Here is a 20,322-nt window from a genome sequence, read left to right on the forward strand (position 1 = left end):
GCTCTCTGTGCTGTGTGAGTGTGCTCTCTGTGCTGTGTGAGTGTGCTCTCTGTGCTGTGTGAGTGTGCTCTCTGTGCAGTGTGAGTGTGCAGTCTGTGCTGTGTGAGTGTGCTCTCTGTGCTGTGTGAGTGTGCTCTCTGTGCTGTGTGAGTGTGCAGTCTGTGCTGTGTGAGTGTGCTCTCTGTGCTGTGTGATTGTGCTCTCTGTGCTGTGTGAGTGTGCTCTCTGTGCTGTGTGAGTGGGCTCTCTGCGCTGTGTGAGTGTGCTCTCTGTGCTGTGTGAGTGTGCAGTCTGTGCTGTGTGAGTGTGCTCTCTGTGCTGTGTGATTGTGCTCTCTGTGCTGTGTGAGTGTGCTCTCTGTGCTGTGTGAGTGGGCTCTCTGCGCTGTGTGAGTGTGCTCTCTGTGCTGTGTGAGTGTGCTCTCTGTGCTGTGTGAGCGTGCAGCCTGTGCTGTGTGAGTGTGCTCTCTGTGCTGTGTGAGTGTGCTGTCTGTGCTGTGTGAGTGTGCTCTCTGTGCTGTGTGAGTGTGCTCTCTGTGCTGTGTGAGTGTGCAGTCTGTGCTGTGTGAGTGTGCAGTCTGTGCTGTGTGAGTGTGCTCTCTGTGCTGTGTGAGTGTGCTCTCTGTGCTGTGTGAGTGTGCAGTCTGTGCTGTGTGAGTGTGCTCTCTGTGCTGTGTGAGTGTGCTCTCTGTGCTGTGTGAGTGTGCAGTCTGTGCTGTGTGAGTGTGCTCTCTGTGCTGTGTGAGTGTGCTCTCTGTGCTGTGTGAGTGAGCTCTCTGTGCTGTGTGAGTGTGCAGTCTGTGCTGTGTGAGTGTGCAGTCTGTGCTGTGTGAGTGTGCTCTCTGTGCTGTGTGAGTGTGCTCTCTGTGCTGTGTGAGTGTGCTCTCTGTGCTGTGTGAGTGAGCTCTCTGTGCTGTGTGAGTGTGCAGTCTGTGCTGTGTGAGTGTGCAGTCTGTGCTGTGTGAGTGTGCTCTCTGTGCTGTGTGAGTGTGCAGTCTGTGCTGTGTGAGTGTGCTCTCTGTGCTGTGTGAGTGTGCTCTCTGTGCTGTGTGAGTGTGCAGTCTGTGCTGTGTGAGTGTGCAGTCTGTGCTGTGTGAGTGTGCAGTCTGTGCTGTGAGTGTGCTCTCTGTGCTGTGTGAGTGTGCAGTCTGTGCTGTGTGAGTGTGCTCTCTGTGCTGTGTGAGTGTGCAGTCTGTGCTGTGTGAGTGTGCAGTCTGTGCTGTGTGAGTGTGCTCTCTGTGCTGTGTGAGTGTGCTCTCTGTGCTGTGTGAGTGTGCTCTCTGTGCTGTGTGAGTGTGCTCTCTGTGCTGTGTGAGTGTGCAGTCTGTGCTGTGTGAGTGTGCTCTCTGTGCTGTGTGAGTGTGCTCTCTGTGCTGTGTGAGTGTGCTCTCTGTCCTGTGTGAGTGTGCAGCCTGTGCTGTGTGAGTGTGCTCTCTGTGCTGTGTGAGTGTGCTCTCTGTGCTGTGTGAGTGTGCAGTCTGTCCTGTGTGAGTGTGCTCACTGTGCTGTGTGAGTGTGCAGTCTGTGCTGTGTGAGTGTGCTCTCTGTGCTGTGTGAGTGTGCTCTCTGTGCTGTGTGAGTGTGCTCTCTGTGCTGTGTGAGTGTGCAGTCTGTCCTGTGTGAGTGTGCAGTCTGTGCTGTGTGAGTGTGCAGTCTGTGCTGTGTGAGTGTGTCTCTGTGCTGTGTGAGTGTGCTCTCTGTGCTGTGTGAGTGTGCTCTCTGTGCTGTGTGAGTGTGCAGTCTGTGCTGTGTGAGTGTGCTCTCTGTGCTGTGTGAGTGTGCAGTCTGTGCTGTGTGAGTGTGTCTCTGTGCTGTGTGAGTGTGTCTCTGTGCTGTGTGAGTGTGCTCTCTGTGCTGTGTGAGTGTGCTCTCTGTGCTGTGTGAGTGTGCAGTCTGTGCTGTGTGAGTGTGCTCTCTGTGCTGTGTGAGTGTGCAGTCTGTGCTGTGTGAGTGTGCTCTCTGTGCTGTGTGAGTGTGCAGTCTGTGCTGTGTGAGTGTGTCTCTGTGCTGTGTGAGTGTGCTCTCTGTGCTGTGTGAGTGTGCAGTCTGTGCTGTGTGAGTGTGCTCTCTGTGCTGTGTGAGTGTGCAGTCTGTGCTGTGTGAGTGTGCTCTCTGTGCTGTGTGAGTGTGCTCTCTGTGCTGTGTGAGTGTGCTCTCTGTGCTGTGTGAGTGTGCAGTCTGTCCTGTGTGAGTGTGCAGCCTGTGCTGTGTGAGTGTGCTCTCTGTGCTGTGTGAGTGTGCTCTCTGTGCTGTGTGAGTGTGCTCTCTGTGCTATGTTAGTGTGCAGTCTGTGCTGTGTGAGTGTGCTCTCTGTGCTGTGTGAGTGTGCAGTCTGTGCTGTGTGAGTGCTCTCTGTGCTGTGTGAGTGTGCTCTCTGTGCTGTGTGAGTGTGCTCTGTGTGCTGTGTGAGTGTGCTCTCTGTGCTGTGTGAGTGTGCTCTCTGTGCTGTGTGAGTGCTCTCTGTGCTGTGTGAGTGTGCTCTCTGTGCTGTGTGAGTGTGCAGTCTGTGCTGTGTGAGTGCTCTCTGTGCTGTGTGAGTGTGCTCTCTGTGCTGTGTGAGTGTGCTCTCTGTGCTGTGTGAGTGTGCAGTCTGTGCTGTGTGAGTGTGCTCTCTGTGCTGTGTGAGTGTGCTCTCTGTGCAGTGTGAGTGTGCAGTCTGTGCTGAGTGAGTGTGCAGTCTGTGCTGTGAGAGCGTGCAGTCTGTGCTGTGTGAGTGTGCAGTCTGTGCTGTGTGAGTGTGCTCTCTGTGCTGTGTGAGTGTGTCTCTGTGCTGAGTGAGTGTGCTCTCTGTGTTGTGTGAGTGTGCATTCTGTGCTGTGTGAGTCTGCTCTCTGTGCTGTGTGAGTGTGCTCTCTGTGCTGTGTGAGTGTGCAGTCTGTGCTGTGTGAGTGTGCTCTCTGTGCTGTGTGAGTGTGCAGTCTGTGCTGTGTGAGTCTGCTCTCTGTGCTGTGTGAGTGTGCTCTCTGTGCTGTGTGAGTGTGCTCTCTGTGCTGTGTGAGTGCGCTCTCTGTGCTGTGTGAATGTGCTCTCTGTGCTGTGTGAGTGTGCTCTCTGTGCTGTGTGAGTGTGCAGTCTGTGCTGTGTGAGTGTGCTCTCTGTGCTGTGTGAGTGTGCTCTCTGTGCTGTGTGAGTGTGCAGTCTGTGCTGTGAGAGCGTGCAGTCTGTGCTGTGTGAGTGTGCTCTCTGTGCTGTGTGAGTGTGCAGTCTGTGCTGTGTGAGTGTGCAGTCTGTGCTGTGTGAGTGTGCTCTCTGTGCTGTGTGAGTGTGCTCTCTGTGCTGTATGAGTGTGCAGTCTGTGCTGTGTGAGTGTGCAGTCTGTGCTGTGTGAGTGTGCTCTCTGTGCTGTGTGAGTGTGCAGTCTGTGCTGTGTGAGTGTGCAGTCTGTGCTGTGTGAGTGTGCTCTCTGTGCTGTGTCAGTGTGCTCTCTGTGCTGTGTGAGTGTGCAGTCTGTGCTGTGTGAGTGTGCTCTCTGTGCTGTGTGAGTGTGCTCTCTGTGCTGTGAGAGTGTGCAGTCTGTGCTGTGTGAGTGTGCAGTCTGTGCTGTGTGAGTGTGCTCTCTGTGCTGTGTCAGTGTGCTCTCTGTGCTGTGTGAGTGTGCAGTCTGTGCTGTGTGAGTGTGCTCTCTGTGCTGTGTGAGTGTGCTCTCTGTGCTGTGAGAGTGTGCAGTCTGTGCTGTGTGAGTGGGCAGTCTGTGCTGTGTGAGTGTGCTCTCTGTGCTGTGTCAGTGTGCTCTCTGTGCTGTGTGAGTGTGCAGTCTGTGCTGTGTGAGTGTGCTCTCTGTGCTGTGTGAGTGTGCTCTCTGTGCTGTGTGAGTGTGCTCTCTGTGCTGTGTGAGTGAGCAGTCTGTGCTGTGTGAGTGTGCAGTCTGTGCTGTGTGAGTGTGCAGTCTGTGCTGTGTGAGTGTGCAGTCTGTGCTGTGTGAGTGTGCAGTCTGTGCTGTGTGCGTGTGCTCTCTGTGCTGTGTGAGTGTGCTCTCTGTGCTGTGTGAGTGTGCTCTCTGTGCTGTGTGAGTGTGCTCTCTGTGCTGTGTGAGTGTGCTCTCTGTGCTGTGTGAGTGTGCAGTCTGTGCTGTGTGAGTGTGCTCTCTGTGCTGTGTGAGTGTGCTCTCTGTGCTGTGTGAGTGTGCAGTCTGTGCTGTGTGAGTGTGCTCTCTGTGCTGTGTGAGTGTGCTCTCTGTGCTGTGTGAGTGTGCTCTCTGTGCTGTGTGAGTGTGCAGTCTGTGCTGTGTGAGTGTGCTCTCTGTGCTGTGTGAGTGTGCAGTCTGTGCTGTGTGAGTGTGCTCTCTGTGCTGTGTGAGTGTGCTCTCTGTGCTGTGTGAGTGTGTCTCTGTGCTGTGTGAGTGTGCACTCTGTGCTGTGTGAGTGTGCAGTCTGTACTGTGTGAGTGTGCTCTCTGTGCTGTGTGAGTGTGCTCTCTGTGCTGTGTGAGTGTGCTCTCTGTGCAGTGTGAGTGTGCAGTCTGTGCTGTGTGAGTGTGCTCTCTGTGCTGTGTGAGTGTGCAGTCTGTGCTGTGTGAGTGTGCTCTCTGTGCTGTGTGAGTGTGCTCTCTGTGCTGTGTGAGTGTGCTCTCTGTGCTGTGTGAGTGTGCAGTCTGTGCTGTGTCAGTGTGCTCTCTGAGCTGTGTGAGTGTGCAGTCTGTGCTGTGTGAGTGTGCTCTCTGTGCTGTGTGAGTGTGCAGTCTGTGCTGTGTGAGTGTGCTCTCTGTGCTGTGTGAGTGTGCTCTCTGTGCTGTGAGAGTGTGCAGTCTGTGCTGTGTGAGTGGGCAGTCTGTGCTGTGTGAGTGTGCTCTCTGTGCTGTGTCAGTGTGCTCTCTGTGCTGTGTGAGTGTGCAGTCTGTGCTGTGTGAGTGTGCTCTCTGTGCTGTGTGAGTGTGCTCTCTGTGCTGTGTGAGTGTGCTCTCTGTGCTGTGTGAGTGAGCAGTCTGTGCTGTGTGAGTGTGCAGTCTGTGCTGTGTGAGTGTGCAGTCTGTGCTGTGTGAGTGTGCAGTCTGTGCTGTGTGAGTGTGCAGTCTGTGCTGTGTGCGTGTGCTCTCTGTGCTGTGTGAGTGTGCTCTCTGTGCTGTGTGAGTGTGCTCTCTGTGCTGTGTGAGTGTGCTCTCTGTGCTGTGTGAGTGTGCAGTCTGTGCTGTGTGAGTGTGCTCTCTGTGCTGTGTGAGTGTGCTCTCTGTGCTGTGTGAGTGTGCAGTCTGTGCTGTGTGAGTGTGCTCTCTGTGCTGTGTGAGTGTGCTCTCTGTGCTGTGTGAGTGTGCTCTCTGTGCTGTGTGAGTGTGCAGTCTGTGCTGTGTGAGTGTGCTCTCTGTGCTGTGTGAGTGTGCAGTCTGTGCTGTGTGAGTGTGCTCTCTGTGCTGTGTGAGTGTGCTCTCTGTGCTGTGTGAGTGTGTCTCTGTGCTGTGTGAGTGTGCACTCTGTGCTGTGTGAGTGTGCAGTCTGTACTGTGTGAGTGTGCTCTCTGTGCTGTGTGAGTGTGCTCTCTGTGCTGTGTGAGTGTGCTCTCTGTGCAGTGTGAGTGTGCAGTCTGTGCTGTGTGAGTGTGCTCTCTGTGCTGTGTGAGTGTGCAGTCTGTGCTGTGTGAGTGTGCTCTCTGTGCTGTGTGAGTGTGCTCTCTGTGCTGTGTGAGTGTGCTCTCTGTGCTGTGTGAGTGTGCAGTCTGTGCTGTGTCAGTGTGCTCTCTGAGCTGTGTGAGTGTGCAGTCTGTGCTGTGTGAGTGTGCTCTCTGTGCTGTGTGAGTGTGCTCTCTGTGCTGTGTGAGTGTGCTCTCTGTGCTGTGTGAGTGTGCTCTCTGTGCTGTGTGAGTGTGCAGTCTGTGCTGTGTCAGTGTGCAGTCTGTGCTGTGTGAGTGTGCTCTCTGTGCTGTGTGAGTGTGCAGTCTGTGCTGTGTGAGTGTGCTCTCTGTGCTGTGTGAGTGTGTCTCTGTGCTGTGTGAGTGTGCAGTCTGTGCTGTGTGATTGTGCTCTCTGTGCTGTGTGAGTGTGTCTCTGTGCTGTGTGAGTGTGCTCTCTGTGCTGTGTGAGTGTGCTCTCTGTGCTGTGTGAGTGTGCTCTCTGTGCTGTGTGAGTGCGCAGTCTGTGCTGTGTGAGTGTGCTCTCTGTGCTGTGTGAGTGTGCTCTCTGTGCTGTGTGAGTGTGCAGTCTGTGCTGTGTGAGTGTGCTCTCTGTGCTGTGTGAGTGTGCTCTCTGTGCTGTGTGAGTGTGCTCTCTGTGCTGTGTGAGTGTGCAGTCTGTGCTGTGTGATTGTGCTCTCTGTGCTGTGTGAGTGTGTCTCTGTGCTGTGTGAGTGTGCTCTCTGTGCTGTGTGATTGTGCTCTCTGTGCTGTGTGAGTGTGCTCTCTGTGCTGTGTGAGTGCGCAGTCTGTGCTGTGTGAGTGTGCTCTCTGTGCTGTGTGAGTGTGCTCTCTGTGCTGTGTGAGTGTGCAGTCTGTGCTGTGTGAGTGTGCTCTCTGTGCTGTGTGAGTGTGCTCTCTGTGCTGTGTGAGTGAGCAGTCTGTGCTGTGTGAGTGTGCTCTCTGTGCTGTGTGAGTGTGCTCTCTGTGCTGTGTGAGTGTGCTCTCTGTGCTGTGTTAGTGTGTCTCTGTGCTGTGTGAGTGTGCTCTCTGTGCTGTGTGAGTGTGTCTCTGTGCTGTGTGAGTGTGCTCTCTGTGCTGTGTCAGTGTGCAGCCTGTGCTGTGCGAGTGTGCAGTCTGTGCTGTGTGAGTGTGCTCTCTGTGCTGTGTGAGTGTGTCTCTGTGCTGTGTGAGTGTGCTCTCTGTGCTGTGTGAGTGTGCTCTCTGTGCTGTGTGAGTGTGCAGCCTGTGCTGTGTGAGTGTGTCTCTGTGCTGTGTGAGTGTGTCTCTGTGCTGTGTGAGTGTGCTCTCTGTGCTGTGTGAGTGTGTCTCTGTGCTGTGTGAGTGTGCTCTCTGTGCTGTGTCAGTGTGCAGCCTGTGCTGTGTGAGTGCGCTCTCTGTGCTGTGTGAGTGTGCTCTCTGTGCTGTGTGAGTGTGTCTCTGTGCTGTGTGAGTGTGCTCTCTGTGCTGTGTGAGTGTGTCTCTGTGCTGTGTGAGTGTGTCTCTGTGCTGTGTGAGTGTGTCTCTGTGCTGTGTGAGTGTGCAGTCTGTGCTGTGTGAGTGTGCTCTCTGTGCTGTGTGAGTGTGTCTCTGTGCTGTGTGAGTGTGCTCTCTGTGCTGTGTCAGTGTGCAGCCTGTGCTGTGCGAGTGTGCTCTCTGTGCTGTGTGAGTGTGTCTCTGTGCTGTGTGAGTGTGCTCTCTGTGCTGTGTGAGTGTGCTCTCTGTGCTGTGTGAGTGTGCAGCCTGTGCTGTGTGAGTGTGTCTCTGTGCTGTGTGAGTGTGCTCTCTGTGCTGTGTGAGTGTGCAGTCTGTGCTGTGTGAGTGTGCTCTCTGTGCTGTGTGAGTGTGTCTCTGTGCTGTGTGAGTGTGTCTCTGTGCTGTGTGAGTGTGTCTCTGTGCTGTGTGAGTGTGCAGTCTGTGCTGTGTGAGTGTGCTCTCTGTGCTGTGTGAGTGTGTCTCTGTGCTGTGTGAGTGTGCTCTCTGTGCTGTGTCAGTGTGCAGCCTGTGCTGTGCGAGTGTGCTCTCTGTGCTGTGTGAGTGTGTCTCTGTGCTGTGTGAGTGTGCTCTCTGTGCTGTGTGAGTGTGTCTCTGTGCTGTGTGAGTGTGCTCTCTGTGCTGTGTGAGTGTGCTCTCTGTGCTGTGTGAGTGTGCAGTCTGTGCTGTGTGAGTGAGTCTCTGTGCTGTGTGAGTGTGCTCTCTGTGCTGTGTCAGTGTGCAGCCTGTGCTGTGCGAGTGTGCTCTCTGTGCTGTGTGAGTGTGTCTCTGTGCTGTGTGAGTGTGCTCTCTGTGCTGTGTGAGTGTGCTCTCTGTGCTGTGTGAGTGGGCAGTCTGTGCTGTGTGAGTGTGCTCTCTGTGCTGTGTGAGTGTGCTCTCTGTGCTGTGTGAGTGTGCTCTCTGTGCTGTGTGAGTGTGCTCTCTGTGCTGTGTGAGTGTGCAGTCTGTGCTGTGTGAGTGTGCTCTCTGTGCTGTGTGAGTGTGTCTCTGTGCTGTGTGAGTGTGCAGCCTGTGCTGTGTGAGTGTGTCTCTGTGCTGTGTGAGTGTGCCCTCTGTGCTGTGTGAGTGTGCAGTCTGTGCTGTGTGAGTGTGCAGTCTGTGCTGTGTGAGTGTGCAGTCTGTGCTGTGTGAGTGTGCAGTCTGTGCTGTGTGAGTGTGCTCTCTGTGCTGTGTGAGTGTGCTCTCTGTGCTGAGTGAGTGTGCAGTCTGTGCTGTGTGAGTGTGCAGTCTGTGCTGTGTGAGTGTGCAGTCTGTGCTGTGTGAGTGTGCTCTCTGTGCTGTGTGAGTGTGCTCTCTGTGCTGTGTGAGTGTGCTCTCTGTGCTGAGTGAGTGTGCAGTCTGTGCTGTGTGAGTGTGCAGTCTGTGCTGTGTGAGTGTGCAGTCTGTGCTGTGTGAGTGTGCTCTCTGTGCTGTGTGAGTGTGCTCTCTGTGCTGTGTGAGTGTGCTCTCTGTGCTGTGTGAGTGCGCTCTCTGTGCTGTGTGAGTGTGCTCTCTGTGCTGTGTGAGTGTGCAGCCTGTGCTGTGTGAGTGTGCAGTCTGTGCTGTGTGAGTGTGCAGCCTGTGCTGTGTGAGTGTGCTCTCTGTGCTGTGTGAGTGTGCTCTCTGTGCTGTGTGAGTGTGTCTCTGTGCTGTGTGAGTGTGCTCTCTGTGCTGTGTGAGTGTGCAGTCTGTGCTGTGTGAGTGTGCAGTCTGTGCTGTGTGAGTGTGCAGTCTGTGCTGTGTGAGTGTGCTCTCTGTGCTGTGTGAGTGTGCTCTCTGTGCTGTGTGAGTGTGCTCTCTGTGCTGTGTATGTGTGCTCTCTGTGCTGTGTATGTGTGCTCTCTGTGCTGTGTGAGTGTGCTCTCTGTGCTGTGTGAGTGTGCTCTCTGTGCTGTGTATGTGTGCTCTGTGTGCTGTGTGAGTGTGCTCTCTGTGCTGTGTGAGTGTGCTCTCTGTGCTGTGTGAGTGTGCAGTCTGTGCTGTGTGAGTGTGCTCTCTGTGCTGTGTGAGTGTGCTCTCTGTGCTGTGTGAGTGTGCAGTCTGTGCTGTGTGAGTGTGCTCTCTGTGCTGTGTGAGTGTGTCTCTGTGCTGTGTGAGTGTGCTCTCTGTGCTATGTGAGTGCGCTCTCTGTGCTGTGTGAGTGTGCTCTCTGTGCTGTGTGAGTGTGTCTCTGTGCTGTGTATGTGTGCTCTCTGTGCTGTGTGAGTGTGTTCTCTGTGCTGTGTGAGTGTGCTCTCTGTGCTGTGTATGTGTGCTCTCTGTGCTGTGTGAGTGTGCTCTCTGTGCTGTGTATGTGTGCTCTCTGTGCTGTGTGAGTGTGTTCTCTGTGCTGTGTGAGTGTGCTCTCTGTGCTGTGTATGTGTGCTCTCTCTGCTGTGTGAGTGTGCAGTCTGTGCTGTGTGAGTGTGCAGTCTGTGCTGTGTGAGTGTGCAGCCTGTGTTGTGTGAGTGTGCTCTCTGTGCTGTGTGAGTGTGCTCTCTGTGCTGTGTGAGTGTGCTCTCTGTGCTGTGTGAGTGTGCTCTCTGTGCTGTGTGAGTGTGCTCTCTGTGCTGTGTGAGTGTGCAGTCTGTGCTGTGTGAGTGTGCTCTCTGTGCTGTGTGAGTGTGCAGTCTGTGCTGTGTGAGTGTGCTCTCTGTGCTGTGTGAGTGTGTCTCTGTGCTGTGTGAGTGTGCTCTCTGTGCTGTGTGTGTGTGCTCTCTGTGCTGTGTGAGTGTGTCTCTGTGCTGTGTGAGTGTGCTCTCTGTGCTGTGTGAGTGTGCAGCCTGTGCTGTGTGAGTGTGCTCTCTGTGCTGTGTGAGTGTGCTCTCTGTGCTGTGTGAGTGTGCTCTCTGTGCTGTGTGAGTGTGCTCACTGTGCTGTGTGAGTGTGCTCTCTGTGCTGTGTGAGTGTGCTCTCTGTGCTGTGTGAGTGTGCTCTCTGTGCTGTGTGAGTGTGCTCTCTGTGCTGTGTGAGTGTGCTCTCTGTGCTGTGTGAGTGTGCTCTCTGTGCTGTGTGAGTGTGCAGCCTGTGCTGTGTGAGTGTGCAGTCTGTGCTGTGTGAGTGTGCAGTCTGTGCTGTGTGAGTGTGCAGTCTGTGCTGTGTGAGTGTGCAGTCTGTGCTGTGTGAGTGTGTCTCTGTGCTGTGTGAGTGTGCTCTCTGTGCTGTGTGAGTGTGCAGTCTGTGCTGTGTGAGTGTGCTCTCTGTGCTGTGTGAGTGTGCTCTCTGTGCTGTGTGAGTGTGCTCTCTGTGCTGTGTGAGTGTGCTCTCTGTGCTGTGTGAGTGTGCAGCCTGTGCTGTGTGAGTGTGCAGTCTGTGCTGTGTGAGTGTGCAGTCTGTGCTGTGTGAGTGTGCTCTCTGTGCTGTGTGAGTGTGCTCTCTGTGCTGTGTGAGTGTGCAGCCTGTGCTGTGTGAGTGTGCTCTCTGTGCTGTGTGAGTGTGCAGTCTGTGCTGTGTGAGTGTGCAGTCTGTGCTGTGTGAGTGTGCAGTCTGTGCTGTGTGAGTGTGCTCTCTGTGCTGTGTGAGTGTGCAGCCTGTGCTGTGTGAGTGTGCAGTCTGTGCTGTGTGAGTGTGCAGTCTGTGCTGTGTGAGTGTGCTCTCTGTGCTGTGTGAGTGTGCTCTCTGTGCTGTGTGAGTGTGCTCTCTGTGCTGTGTGAGTGTGCTCTCTGTGCTGTGTGAGTGTGCTCTCTGTGCTGTGTGAGTGTGCAGTCTGTGCTGTGTGAGTGTGCTCTCTGTGCTGTGTGAGTGTGTCTCTGTGCTGTGTGCATGTGCTCTCTGTGCTGTGTGAGTGTGCTCTCTGTGCTGTGTGAGTGTGCTCTCTGTGCTGTGTGAGTGTGCTCTCTGTGCTGTGTGTGTGCAGCCTGTGCTGTGTGAGTGTGTTCTCTGTGCTGTGTGATTGTGCTCTCTGTGCTGTGTGAGTGTGCAGTCTGTGCTGTGTGAGTGTGCAGTCTGTGCTGTGTGAGTGTGCTCTCTGTGCTGTGTGATTGTGCTCTCTGTGCTGTGTGAGTGTGCAGTCTGTGCTGTGTGAGTGTGCTCTCTGTGCTGTGTGAGTGTGCTCTCTGTGCTGTGTATGTGTGCTCTCTGTGCTGTGTGAGTGTGTCTCTGTGCTGTGTGCGTGTGCTCTCTGTGCTGTGTGAGTGTGCTCTCTGTGCTGTGTGAGTGTGCAGTCTGTGCTGTGAGAGTGTGCTCTCTGTGCTGTGTGAGTGTGCTCTCTGTGCTGTGTGAGTGTGCAGTCTGTGCTGTGTGAGTGTGCTCTCTGTGCTGTGTGAGTGTGCTCTCTGTGCTGTGTGAGTGTGCTCTCTGTGCTGTGTGAGTGTGCTCTCTGTGCTGTGTGAGTGTGTCTCTGTGCTGTGTGAGTGTGCTCTCTGTGCTGTGTGAGTGTGCGTTCTGTGCTGTGTGAGTGTGCTCTCTGTGCTGTGTGAGTGTGCTCTCTGTGCTGTGTGAGTGTGCTCTCTGTGCTGTGTGAGTGTGCAGTCTGTGCTGTGTGAGTGTGCTCTCTGTGCTGTGTGAGTGTGCTCTCTGTGCTGTGTGAGTGTGCTCTCTGTGCTGTGTGAGTGTGCTCTCTGTGCTGTGTGAGTGTGCAGCCTGTGCTGTGTGAGTGTGCTCTCTGTGCTGTGTGAGTGTGCAGCCTGTGCTGTGTGAGTGTGCTCTCTGTGCTGTGTGAGTGTGCTCTCTGTGCTGTGTGAGTGTGCTCTCTGTGCTGTGTGAGTGTGCTCTCTGTTCTGTGTCAGTGTGCTCTCTGTGCTGTGTGAGTGTGCTCTCTGTGCTGTGTGAGTGTGCTCTCTGTGCTGTGTGAGTGCGCAGTCGGTGCTGTGTGAGTGTGCTCTCTGTGCTGTGTGAGTGTGCAGTCTGTGCTGTGTGAGTGTGCGTTCTGTGCTGTGTGAGTGTGCATTCTGTGCTGTGTGAGTGTGCAGTCTGTGCTGTGAGTGTGTGCTCTCTGTGCTGTGTGAGTGTGCAGTCTGTGCTGTGTGAGTGTGCAGTCTGTGCTGTGAGAGTGTGCTCTCTGTGCTGTGAGAGTGTGCTCTCTGTGCTGTGTGAGTGTGCAGTCTGTGCTGTGTGAGTGTGCAGTCTGTGCTGTGTGAGTGTGCAGTCTGTGCTGTGTGAGTGTGCTCTCTGTGCTGTGTGAGTGTGCTCTCTGTGCTGTGTGAGTGTGCAGCCTGTGCTGTGTGAGTGTGCTCTCTGTGCTGTGTGAGTGTGCAGTCTGTGCTGTGTGAGTGTGCTCTCTGTGCTGTGTGAGTGTGCATTCTGTGCTGTGTGAGTGTGCAGTCTGTGCTGTGTGAGTGTGCTCTCTGTGCTGTGTGAGTGTGCAGTCTGTGCTGTGAGAGTGTGCTCTCTGTGCTGTGTGAGTGTGCTCTCTGTGCTGTGTGAGTGTGCAGTCTGTGCTGTGTGAGTGTCTCTCTGTGCTGTGTGAGTGTGCAGTCTGTGCTGTGAGAGTGTGCTCTCTGTGCTGTGTGAGTGTTCAGTCTGTGCTGTGTGAGTGTCTCTCTGTGCTGTGTGAGTGTGCAGTCTGTGCTGTGTGAGTGTGCTCTCTGTGCTGTGTGAGTGTGCTCTCTGTGCTGTGTGAGTGTGCTCTCTGTGCTGTGTGAGTGTGCAGTCTGTGCTGTGAGAGTGTGCTCTCTGTGCTGTGTGAGTGTGCTCTCTGTGCTGTGTGAGTGTGCAGTCTGTGCTGTGTGAGTGTGCAGTCTGTGCTGTGAGAGTGTGCTCTCTGTGCTGTGTGAGTGTGCAGTCTGTGCTGTGTGAGTGTGTCTCTCTGTGCTATGTGAGTGTGCTCTCTGTGCTGTGTGAGTGTGTCTCTGTGCTGTGTGAGTGTGCTCTCTGTGCTGTGTGAGTGTGCTCTCTGTGCTGTGTGAGTGTGCTCTCTGTGCTGTGTGAGTGTGCAGTCTGTGCTGTGTGAGTGTGTCTCTGTGCTGTGTGAGTGTGCTCTCTGTGCTGTGTGAGTGTGCTCTCTGTGCTGTGTGAGTGTGCAGTCTGTGCTGTGTGAGTGTGCAGTCTGTGCTGTGTGAGTGTGCAGTCTGTGCTGTGTGAGTGTGCTCTCTGTGCTATGTGAGTGTGCTCTCTGTGCTGTGTGAGTGTGTCTCTGTGCTGTGTGAGTGTGCTCTCTGTGCTGTGTGAGTGTGCTCTCTGTGCTGTGTGAGTGTGCTCTCGGTGCTGTGTGAGTGTGCTCTCTGTGCTGTGTGAGTGTGCAGTCTGTGCTGTGTGAGTGTGCAGTCTGTGCTGTGTGAGTGTGCTCTCTGTGCTATGTGAGTGTGCTCTCTGTGCTGTGTGAGTGTGTCTCTGTGCTGTGTGAGTGTGCTCTCTGTGCTGTGTGAGTGTGCTCTCGGTGCTGTGTGAGTGTGCTCTCTGTGCTGTGTGAGTGTGTCTCTGTGCTGTGTGAGTGTGCAGTCTGTGCTGTGTGAGTGTGCTCTCTGTGCTGTGTGAGTGTGCTCTCTGTGCTGTGTGAGTGTGCAGTCTGTGCTGTGTGAGTGTGCTCTGTGTACTGTGTGAGTGTGCTCTCTGTGCTGTGTGAGTGTGCTCTCTGTGCTGTGTGAGTGTGCTCTCTGTGCTGTGTGAGTGTGCTCTCTGTGCTGTGTGAGTGTGCTCTCTGTGCTATGTGAGTGTGCTCTCTGTGCTGTGTGCGTGTGCAGTCTGTGCTGTGTGCGTGTGCAGTCTGTGCTGTGTGAGTGTGCAGTCTGTGCTGTGTGCGTGTGCAGTCTGTGCTGTGTGAGTGTGTCTCTGTGCTGTGTGAGTGTGCTCTCTGTGCTGTGTGAGTGTGCTCTCTGTGCTGTGTGCGTGTGCAGTCTGTGCTGTGTGAGTGTGTCTCTGTGCTGTGTGAGTGTGCTCTCTGTGCTGTGTGAGTGTGCAGCCTGTGCTGTGTGAGTGTGCTCTCTGTGCTGTGTGAGTGTGCAGTCTGTGCTGTGTGAGTGTGTCTCTGTGCTGTGTGAGTGTGCTCTCTGTGCTGTGTGAGTGTGCAGTCTGTGCTGTGTGAGTGTGCTCTCTGTGCTGTGTGAGTGTGCTCTCTGTGCTGTGTGAGTGTGCAGTCTGTGCTGTGTGAGTGTGCTCTCTGTGCTGTGTGAGTGTGCAGTCTGTGCTGTGTGAGTGTGCTCTCTGTGCTGTGTGAGTGTGTCTCTGTGCTGTGTGAGTGTGCAGTCTGTGCTGTGTGAGTGTGTCTCTGTGCTGTGTGAGTGTGCTCTCTGTGCTGTGTGAGTGTGCAGCCTGTGCTGTGTGAGTGTGCTCTCTGTGCTGTGTGAGTGTGCAGTCTGTGCTGTGTGAGTGTGTCTCTGTGCTGTGTGAGTGTGTCTCTGTGCTGTGTGAGTGTGTCTCTGTGCTGTGTGAGTGTGCTCTCTGTGCTGTGTGAGTGTGCAGTCTGTGCTGTGTGAGTGTGCTCTCTGTGCTGTGTGAGTGTGTCTCTGTGCTGTGTGAGTGTGCAGTCTGTGCTGTGTGAGTGTGTCTCTGTGCTGTGTGAGTGTGCTCTCTGTGCTGTGTGAGTGTGCAGTCTGTGCTGTGTGAGTGTGTCTCTGTGCTGTGTGAGTGTGTCTCTGTGCTGTGTGAGTGTGCAGTCTGTGCTGTGTGAATGTGCTCTCTGTGCTGTGTGAGTGTGTCTCTGTGCTGTGTGAGTGTGCAGTCTGTGCTGTGTGAGTGTGTCTCTGTGCTGTGTGAGTGTGCTCTCTGTGCTGTGTGAGTGTGCAGCCTGTGCTGTGTGAGTGTGCTCTCTGTGCTGTGTGAGTGTGCAGTCTGTGCTGTGTGAGTGTGTCTCTGTGCTGTGTGAGTGTGTCTCTGTGCTGTGTGAGTGTGTCTCTGTGCTGTGTGAGTGTGCTCTCTGTGCTGTGTGAGTGTGCAGTCTGTGCTGTGTGAGTGTGCAGTCTGTGCTGTGTGAGTGTGCTCTCAGTGCTGTGTGAGTGTGCTCTCTGTGCTGTGTGAGTGTGCTCTCTGTGCTGTGTGAGTGTGCAGTCTGTGCTGTGTGAGTGTGCTCTCTGTGCTGTGTGAGTGTGCTCTCTGTGCTGTGTGAGTGTGTCTCTGTGCTGTGTGCGTGTGCAGTCTGTGCTGTGTGAGTGTGCTCTCTGTGCTGTGTGAGTGTGTCTCTGTGCTGTGTGAGTGTGCTCTCTGTGCTGTGTGAGTGTGCAGTCTGTGCTGTGTGAGTGTGCAGTCTGTGCTGTGTGAGTGTGCTCTCAGTGCTGTGTGAGTGTGCTCTCTGTGCTGTGTGAGTGTGCTCTCTGTGCTGTGTGAGTGTGCAGTCTGTGCTGTGTGAGTGTGCTCTCTGTGCTGTGTGAGTGTGCTCTCTGTGCTGTGTGAGTGTGCTCTCTGTGCTGTGTGAGTGTGCTCTCTGTGCTGTGTGAGTGTGCAGTCTGTGCTGTGTGAGTGTGTCTCTGTGCTGTGTGAGTGTGCAGTCTGTGCTGTGTGAGTGTGCTCTCTGTGCTGTGTGAGTGTGCTCTCTGTGCTGTGTGAGTGTGTCTCTGTGCTGTGTGAGTGTGCTCTCTGTGCTGTGTGAGTGTGCTCTCTGTGCTGTGTGAGTGTGCTCTCTGTGCTGTGTGAGTGTGCAGTCTGTGCTGTGTGATTGTGCAGTCTGTGCTGTGTGAGTGTGCTCTCTGTGCTGTGTGAGTGTGCTCTCTGTGCTGTGTGAGTGTGCTCTCTGTTCTGTGTGAGTGTGCAGTCTGTGCTGTGTGAGTGTGCAGTCTGTGCTGTGTGATTGTGCAGTCTGTGCTGTGTGAGTGTGCTCTCTGTGCTGTGTGAGTGTGCTCTCTGTGCTGTGTGAGTGTGCTCTCTGTGCTGTGTGATTGTGCAGTCTGTGCTGTGTGAGTGTGCTCTCTGTGCTGTGTGAGTGTGCTCTCTGTGCTGTGTGAGTGTGCTCTCTGTGCTGTGTGAGTGTGCAGTCTGTGCTGTGTGAGTGTGCAGTCTGTGCTGTGTGAGTGTGCTCTCTGTGCTGTGTGAGTGTGCAGTCTGTGCTGTGTGAGTGTGCAGTCTGTGCTGTGTGAGTGTGCTCTCTGTGCTGTGTGAGTGTGCAGTCTGTGCTGTGTGAGTGTGCAGTCTGTGCTGTGTGAGTGTGCAGTCTGTGCTGTGTGAGTGTGCAGTCTGTGCTGTGTGAGTGTGCTCTCTGTGCTGTGTGAGTGTGCAGTCTGTGCTGTGTGAGTGTGCAGTCTGTGCTGTGTGAGTGTGCAGTCTGTGCTGTGTGAGTGTGCTCTCTGTGCTGTGTGAGTGTGTCTCTGTGCTGTGTGAGTGTGCAGTCTGTGCTGTGTGAGTGTGCAGTCTGTGCTGTGTGAGTGTGCTCTCTGTGCTGTGTGAGTGTGCAGTCTGTGCTGTGTGAGTGTGCAGTCTGTGCTGTGTGAGTGTGCTCTCTGTGCTGTGTGAGTGTGCAGTCTGTGCTGTGTGAGTGTGCAGTCTGTGCTGTGTGAGTGTGCAGTCTGTGCTGTGTGAGTGTGCTCTCTGTGCTGTGTGAGTGTGTCTCTGTGCTGTGTGAGTGTGCAGTCTGTGCTGTGTGAGTGTGCAATCTGTGCTGTGTGAGTGTGCTCTCTGTGCTGTGTGAGTGTGCTCTCTGTGCTGTGTGAGTGTGCTCTCTGTGCTGTGTGAGTGTGCAGTCTGTGCTGTGTGAGTGTGCTCTCGGTGCTGTGTGAGTGTGCTCTCTGTGCTGAGTGAGTGTGCAGTCTGTGCTGTGTGAGTGTGCTCTCTGTGCTATGTGAGTGTGCAGTCTGTGCTGTGTGAGTGTGCTCTCTGTGCTATGTGAGTGTGCAGTCTGTGCTGTGTGAGTGTGCTCTCTGTGCTATGTGAGTGTGCAGTCTGTGCTGTGTGAGTGTGCTCTCTGTGCTGTGTGAGTGTGCAGTCTGTGCTGTGTGAGTGTGCTCTCTGTGCTGTGTGAGTGTGTCTCTGTGCTGTGTGAGTGTGCAGTCTGTGCTGTGTGAGTGTGCAATCTGTGCTGTGTGAGTGTGCTCTCTGTGCTGTGTGAGTGTGCTCTCTGTGCTGTGTGAGTGTGCTCTCTGTGCTGTGTGAGTGTGCAGTCTGTGCTGTGTGAGTGTGCTCTCGGTGCTGTGTGAGTGTGCTCTCTGTGCTGAGTGAGTGTGCAGTCTGTGCTGTGTGAGTGTGCTCTCTGTGCTATGTGAGTGTGCAGTCTGTGCTGTGTGAGTGTGCTCTCTGTGCTATGTGAGTGTGCAGTCTGTGCTGTGTGAGTGTGCTCTCTGTGCTATGTGAGTGTGCAGTCTGTGCTGTGTGAGTGTGCTCTCTGTGCTGTGTGAGTGTGCAGTCTGTGCTGTATGAGTGTGCTCTCTGTGCTGTGTGAGTGTGCAGTCTGTGCTGTGTGAGTGTGCTCTCGGTGCTGTGTGAGTGTGCTCTCTGTGCTATGTGAGTGTGCAGTCTGTGCTGTATGAGTGTGCTCTCTGTGCTGTGTGAGTGTGCAGTCTGTGCTGTGTGTGTGCTCTCGGTGCTGTGTGAGTGTGCTCTCTGTGCTGTGTGAGTGTGCAGTCTGTGCTGTGTGAGTGCTCTCTGTGCTGTGTGAGTGTGCTCTCTGTGCTGTGTGCGTGTGCAGTCTGTGCTGTGTGAGTGTGTCTCTGTGCTGTGTGAGTGTGCTCTCTGTGCTGAGTGAGTGTGCAGTCTGTGCTGTGTGAGTGTGCTCTCTGTGCTGTGTGAGTGTGCTCTGTGTGCTGTGTGAGTGTGCTCTCTGTGCTGTGTGAGTGCTCTCTGTGCTGTGTGAGTGTGCAGTCTGTGCTGTGTGAGTGTGCTCTCGGTGCTGTGTGAGTGTGCTCTCTGTGCTGTGTGAGTGTGCAGTCTGTGCTGTGTGAGTGCTCTCTGTGCTGTGTGAGTGTGCTCTCTGTGCTGTGTGCGTGTGCAGTCTGTGCTGTGTGAGTGTGTCTCTGTGCTGTGTGAGTGTGCTCTCTGTGCTGAGTGAGTGTGCAGTCTGTGCTGTGTGAGTGTGCTCTCTGTGCTGTGTGAGTGTGCTCTGTGTGCTGTGTGAGTGTGCTCTCTGTGCTGTGTGAGTGTGCTCTCTGTGCTGTGTGAGTGTGCTCTCTGTGCTGAGTGAGTGTGCAGTCTGTGCTGTGTGAGTGTGCAGTCTGTGCTGTGTGAGTGTGCTCTCTGTGCTGTGTGAGTGTGCTCTCTGTGCTGTGTGAGTGTGCTCTCTGTGCTGTGTGAGTGTGCTCTCTGTGCTGTGTGAGTGTGCTCTCTGTGCTGTGTGAGTGTGCTCTCTGTGCTGTGTGAGTGTGCAGTCTGTGCTGTGTGAGTGTGTCTCTGTGCTGTGTGAGTGTGCTCTCTGTGCTGAGTGAGTGTGCAGTCTGTGCTGTGTGAGTGTGCTCTCTGTGCTGTGTGAGTGTGCTCTCTGTGCTGAGTGAGTATGCTCTCTGTGCTGTGTGAGTGAGCTCTCTGTGCTGTGTGAGTGTGCTCTCTGTGCTGTATGAGTGTGCTCTCTGTGCTGTGTGAGTGTGCTCTCTGTGCTGTATGAGTGTGCTCTCTGTGCTGTGTGAGTGTGCTCTCTGTGCTGTGTGAGTGTGCAGTCTGTGCTGTGTGCGTGTGCTCTCTGTGCTGTGTGAGTGTGCTCTCTGTGCTGTGTGAGTGTGCAGTCTGTGCTGTGTGAGTGTGCTCTCTGTGCTGTGTGAGTGTGCTCTCTGTGCTGTGTGAGTGTGCTCTCTGTGCTGTGTGAGTGAGCTCTCTGTGCTGTGTGAGTGTGCTCTCTGTGCTGTGTGAGTGTGCTCTCTGTGCTGTGTGAGTGTGCTCTCTGTGCTGTGCGAGTGTGCTCTCTGTGCTGTGTGAGTGTGCGTTCTGTGCTGTGTGAGTGTGCTCTCTGTGCTGTGTGAGTGTGCTCTCTGTGCTGTGTGAGTGTGCAGTCTGTGCTGTGTGAGTGTGCAGTCTGTGCTGTGTGAGTGTGCTCTCTGTGCTGTGTGAGTGTGCTCTCTGTGCTGTGTGAGTGTGCTCTCTGTGCTGTGTGAGTGTGCTCTCTGTGCTGTGTGAGTGTGCAGTCTGTGCTGTGTGAGTGTGTCTCTGTGCTGTGTGAGTGTGCTCTCTGTGCTGTGTGAGTGTGCAGTCTGTGCTGTGTGAGTGTGTCTCTGTGCTGTGTGAGTGTGCTCTCTGTGCTGTGTGAGTGTGCAGTCTGTGCTGTGTGAGTGTGCTCTCTGTGCTGTGTGAGTGTGCTCTCTGTGCTGTGTGAGTGTGCAGTCTGTGCTGTGTGAGTGTGCTCTCTGTGCTGTGTGAGTGTGCAGTCTGTGCTGTGTGAGTGTGCTCTCTGTGCTGTGTGAGTGTGCTCTCTGTGCTGTGTGAGTGTGCAGTCTGTGCTGTGTGAGTGTGCTCTCTGTGCTGTGTGAGTGTGCTCTCTGTTCTGTGTGAGTGTGTCTCTGTGCTGTGCTGTGTGAGCTCTCTGTGCTGTGTGAGTGTGCTCTCTGTGCTGTGTGAGTGTGCTCTCTGTGCTGTGTGAGTGTGCAGTCTGTGCTGTGTGAGTGTGCAGTCTGTGCTGTGTGAGTGTGCAGTCTGTGCTGTGTGAGTGTGCTCTCTGTGCTGTGTGAGTGTGCAGTCTGTGCTGTGTGAGTGTGCTCTCTGTGCTGTGTGAGTGTGCTCTCTGTGCTGTGTGAGTGTGCAGTCTGTGCTGTGTGAGTGTGCTCTCTGTGCTGTGTGAGTGTGCAGTCTGTGCTGTGTGAGTGTGCTCTCTGTGCTGTGTGAGTGTGCTCTCTGTGCTGTGTGAGTGTGCAGTCTGTGCTGTGTGAGTGCTCTCTGTGCTGTGTGAGTGTGCTCTCTGTGCTGTGTGCGTGTGCAGTCTGTGCTGTGTGAGTGTGTCTCTGTGCTGTGTGAGTGTGCTCTCTGTGCTGAGTGAGTGTGCAGTCTGTGCTGTGTGAGTGTGCTCTCTGTGCTGTGTGAGTGTGCTCTGTGTGCTGTGTGAGTGTGCTCTCTGTGCTGTGTGAGTGCTCTCTGTGCTGTGTGAGTGTGCAGTCTGTGCTGTGTGAGTGTGCTCTCGGTGCTGTGTGAGTGTGCTCTCTGTGCTGTGTGAGTGTGCAGTCTGTGCTGTGTGAGTGCTCTCTGTGCTGTGTGAGTGTGCTCTCTGTGCTGTGTGCGTGTGCAGTCTGTGCTGTGTGAGTGTGTCTCTGTGCTGTGTGAGTGTGCTCTCTGTGCTGAGTGAGTGTGCAGTCTGTGCTGTGTGAGTGTGCTCTCTGTGCTGTGTGAGTGTGCTCTGTGTGCTGTGTGAGTGTGCTCTCTGTGCTGTGTGAGTGTGCTCTCTGTGCTGTGTGAGTGTGCTCTCTGTGCTGAGTGAGTGTGCAGTCTGTGCTGTGTGAGTGTGCAGTCTGTGCTGTGTGAGTGTGCTCTCTGTGCTGTGTGAGTGTGCTCTCTGTGCTGTGTGAGTGTGCTCTCTGTGCTGTGTGAGTGTGCTCTCTGTGCTGTGTGAGTGTGCTCTCTGT

Source organism: Scyliorhinus torazame, chromosome 10 (assembly GCF_047496885.1).
Source record: "Scyliorhinus torazame isolate Kashiwa2021f chromosome 10, sScyTor2.1, whole genome shotgun sequence".
In the NCBI taxonomy this organism is placed as follows: Eukaryota; Metazoa; Chordata; class Chondrichthyes; order Carcharhiniformes; family Scyliorhinidae; genus Scyliorhinus; species Scyliorhinus torazame.